This window comes from Canis aureus, chromosome 1 (assembly GCF_053574225.1).
Source record: "Canis aureus isolate CA01 chromosome 1, VMU_Caureus_v.1.0, whole genome shotgun sequence".
Lineage (NCBI taxonomy): Eukaryota > Metazoa > Chordata > Mammalia > Carnivora > Canidae > Canis > Canis aureus.
The window spans coordinates 102,601,515-102,606,497 of record NC_135611.1 but is presented as its reverse complement, the minus strand read 5'-3'; positions in this window follow the sequence as shown (position 1 = coordinate 102,606,497).

Sequence of the window (4,983 nt, the reverse complement as noted above, 5' to 3'; positions counted from 1 at the left end):
TTCAGGAATGCGTTATCCTTCCTCCAGGACCCGTAAGTAATAAACTTCTCTATTTCAGTTTGTCTTGTGATCTGTTGAGTCACAGCTCACCTTCTGTGCTCAACTTAATAAATATTCATGTAACAGTCCTGATGTAGGGATACATGGAGCACACATTCCCAGATCATTGCATTCACAGAGGGAAGTTGGACATAGTCATCTCATAATAGTCTGACTTCCACATGTTGAGACCTCACCTCTCCAGACAGCCTCCTATTCCACCTTCCTGACCCCAGGACCTTCTCCACATCAATCCTTGCCTGTGTGTCACTCCCCTCCCCACCACACACATACTAGAGGGTAGCTCCGAGGGGCAGAGTGTGCCTGTCACATTCACTGACAAGGCTCCAGCGTTTGGCAGGGTCCCAGACAAGGAATAAGTGCTCGGAAAACATGAACAAGGAAGGAGACATGGACACAGTAGGAGTGTGAAGTTTGGGGCTTTGGGCTCAGATCTCAGTTATACTGCTTTACAGACCATGATCTGGTAGCAGTTCCATCACCAACAAGGGAGAAGTAATCCCAACCACATGGGCCTTTGTGAGGATTGGGTTAAGTGAAGGACAGGAAGTCAGCCTTGCACCAAAGTGGGTGCTAAACTACATGGTAGCAAATGTGATTTGAACCCACTAGGGTTCATGTGATTGGAAAGGCTGCCCAAATTCACCTGCCCCTGATTTCTTCAACTTTGCCGTGGGTGAATGGCTGCAATGTAGGCTTAGCATGAGGACTACATGGCAAGACCCATGAGAAGAGAACAGGCATTTCTTTCTTTACCCGAGCACCCAAAGCAGTGCCTGACAGTTTTGGTAAATACTTTCTGGGTAAGTGAAGGGGTGAGTAAATACATGCGTGCACTGACAGATAGATAAGCAGCACAACTGGCGTGAAAGCATAGGTCAGGTGCCCGGTGCTGGGGAGGCCAATGCCGCCCACCGATTTGGCTGGAAATCCAGGACTTGTGGGTTATCAAGCCCTGGGGTGCAGACACTGAATACAAACCCCCAGGGACAGGTCCCAGGCATCTGCCTGATCAGCAACACCCCTCCACACCATACGCCTGTCAAAGCTCAAGGACAGCAGACACAGACAAAGACAAGTGTTCCTTCCCAGTGGAGAATGTCTGAGTTTCTTCTGGGGCAGGCAGCTTCCCTACTAGGGCAGCCATCAAAAGCACCCACAAAGCTCATTAAGCACAGTCCCGGGGCAACATGGACACCATAGCTGTCCCCAGTTGCAATGCAGAGTGTTTAACCCAGAGTCAAAATCTTTGATCTCCAGAACCAATTCCACTGGCTCAAAAGGAAACTGAAACATATGGGTCAGTACACTATAAGGACCTGCCCAGGGGTCCTGTGACCAAGCACAAAGGCTGTCCCTAACCCTGGGTTTTGGGTGTGCAAAGGTGTGTATCATACACACACTACACATATACCCACACCTCCAGCCAACCATCTCCACACAACATTAAGACCTGGTGTTGCCAGAACTTCCAAGAGAAGCCAGAAAGCCATTGTTTTTACATGATATGTTCCAATTTAAAATTCTGGCTCAAGATCATGAAAAAGGAGACAAAGGTTGCTGATATAGGACTCCAAAATCTTAATTCCCCCTTAAAAAAATTTTTTTCCAGCTCTTAGGTAAAATTGACAAGTTGTAAGATGTTTGAAGTGTGCATCCTGATTTGATACACATGTACACTGTCAAAGAGTTCCCACCACCTCTTAACACATCCCTCACCTCTCCCGGTTACCTCTTTTTTGTTTGGGGGCTTGTTTTGTTTTGTGTTTGGTGAGAACTAAATTCTTTTGAGTCGATGCTAAAGAGAGGATTAGAAACTGAAGCCTTTAAACCCAAATTGGCCACCAATGTTTTTAGGTTGGTTTACGCTGGGCTTTATTTTTTTTAATTAGTTGCTAACATTTAAAAAAAATGGAGTTCCCTTTTTAAAAAATCCTAATTCTGATCTCTCCTGGAAAATCAGGCCTGGCCAAGCCAGATCCACATTCCACAGGGCACATGCCAGCTGAGCTGAGAGGCGGCTGCCCACTCTGGACTGGGGACAGGCTCTCTGGGGGACTGTCTTCCCAAAGCCCTTTCTCACTTCTGTCCCCTGCCTGGCCCCTACAAGAATCTTGGCCCCTACAAGAATCTAAGCTTGCAGCTCGCAGGTGAACCTTTTAGGAGACTAGGAGAATGGAAACACACTGGCCCTAGCATGACCTGAAGCCGAGACATCAAGCATGTGGTACAAGAGGCAAGAAAGGCAGTGTTGGCTGCAGGAAAGAAGGGGGTGGAGTGTTCCCTCCATGGGAGGAAAAAGCTGCTAAGGGCTGTGAGGTTTCTTTAATTCAGTGATTTTCAACAAGGGATGACTGTGCCCCACAACCAGAGGACCTCTGGCAATGTCTAGAGGTATGTTTCACTGACACAGGTAGGGGGAGCTACCGGCATCGATTGGGTGGAGCCCAGAGAGGCTGCTCAACACCCTACAGGGCACGAGACGGCCCCACCACAAAGCATGCCCCCAAAAAACAAAATGTCATCAGTGCCAAAGCTGAGAGGGCCTGATCCACTTGGTGCAGGGCATTAGTTCTCCACATGGGCAGAGCTACACCAGTGTTCACATCTGACAGAGCGTGTGCACACGGAACAGATGAGGGTGACATGAATGAGCACTTACATTGTCTTTTGGGATGAACAGACGTTGAACCAACGGCTTGAGATGCAGCCCTCAACCGCTGAGCCACCCAGGTGCCCTGATGATAATATCAATATCGAAGGGACACATGTCTAAGTACATAGTCATGTTAGCTCACCAAGTTTGGCATTAAGTAAAAAGAGTGGAGTCTCAGAGCAAAGCAAGTAACGTTCCTAGGGAGAACCCAGATGTGAACCTTGGCTTCTAGACATTGCAGTAAGCTCCTTTCCAGGAAAGGTACTGTCAGTGAGTCTGCACCAGGCTTGGACAGATGCCCCCAGGTATCCCTTCCAGTGAGACAGTCAAGATCTTTGCAGAGGAACCGGAGGGTCAGAGTTCACTTGCCCAGGGTCACACGGCCTGTAGGTGACAGAGTGGAAACTAACGTTTAATTTTTCTTGCCCTAGGTGTCAGCTCCTGCCCCACCTCCTGGGGTAGGGAGCAGAAGAGGCAGGCCCGAGAGGATAATACCTACCCTAAACTGGTACAAGAAACTCAACTGCTGGGAGGTCTGGGTGGCTCAGGGGTTGAGTGACTCAGAGTGTCACCCCTGAGTGGGGTGCTCAGGTAGTGATCCCGCTCAGATGGAGTCCCGCTCAGGCTCCCCACAGGGAGCCTGATTCTCCTCTGCCTATGTCTCTGCCTCTCTGTCTCTCATGAATAAATAGATTAAATCTAAAAAAAAAAAAAAAAAAAAAGGAAGGAAGGAAGAAACCCAACTGCTTACCTCCACCCGAGTGACGGGGCACCTGCCACCACTCAGGCTCCCACAGCTCCTTTCCCTCCCACCCCTGCCTCCCAAGGCACCCAAGGTTAGCACCTCACAGAAGGGACCCAAGAGCGTTAGGCAATATTTTCTCAACTCTGCTTATGTATGTGCTCTCTGAACAAACAAGAGCTTCACACCTCTCCCTCTTAAAGTGATCTGAGATTTCAAACCAAATTGAACCACATTAACCAATTTCCAAGGAAACGCCACTTGAGAACATGCTCATCTGACCTGCAATCACAACCAAGAAGGTCTAAAGGATCCTCCCAGGAGGAAGATTCCCACATCCATGACCTTGGTTTTGCACCCCTCATCCTCCAGATAAGGACCTGAGGCTGGGGTGGGGTGTGGAGGAGCATGACCTGCTCAAGGACAGGGGAGCACCTAGTGGCAGACTGAAGGCAGATTTCACACTGGAAACCTCGCTTCCTCCTTCAGCTCCCTGATGTTAATAAGCTCTTTCCCCAGAGGTAAAAGGACAGAGTCCAGCTGTGGCCAAACAGCCAGGCCAAAAATACCCCTTGGTGGGGATCTTTCTTCCTCAGGAACCCCCCTGCAGCCTCTCACAAACCCAGGGACAGGGGCACCCAGGACTCTGGCCATGGATCCCAGGAAACAGGAGCTGGCATTGGAGACCCTATCCTGATGGGCCGCCTCCCAGCAGGCCTCACCTCACAAGACTGTTGCAATGATTCTGTCTAGTGTCTGTCAGTGCCTAGGGCGTGGGAAGCACCCCAAAACTGTCAATATCCTGGTCTTCATCCACCCAGCCCCTCAGCTGGCTACTGTACATGGACCCCCATAGGCAAGACAGTTACCCACCAGTCCCTCTTCCACCCCCCACAGTAGAGTTCTGTCACTGGGAAGTAGTGGTCTGGCCAGGGACATTTCCAGCCTCCTCTGCAGTGGGACATGACCCTGTGACGCCCCCTCCCCCACCCCGCCCACACACACACACACACATATACATACACTCAATGAGATATGAGCAGGGGAAGACATGTGTCATCTCCAGACCAAGTTTTCCAAGAAGCTGGATGCAGGAAGGGGTTTCAGGTGCTGGTGGCAGAAGCCACAGTTGGAGCACCGGCACCTCATTTGCTGTGTAAGACCACCCACCATCCCAGGAGTGCAGAACGGCCCTGTTACCCAAGACAATGAGATTCCTCCTAAAAACAGCAGGAAGCAGGTCCTGCCCTGAGCCACCCCCCCAGTTCCTCACAAGCTGGTGGAACATTCCCAGTGTGGTGATCTTCTGTCTGGAAAGCCCACAGCCCATGCAGGTGACCAAGTGGGGTCACTCTTTAGGACCACACCATCTACACCCTGGCGAGGGGTGGGAGGCTGCTCAGCCCCAAGCGGCTCTCCTGGGGCCCAGCCCAGGGCTGGTGTCCTCTCCAGGACTGCAGGGTGGGGGCCCTGCATTCTTGCTCTAGCCAATCTCCCTCCCAACTCAAGAAACACGCATAGCAGA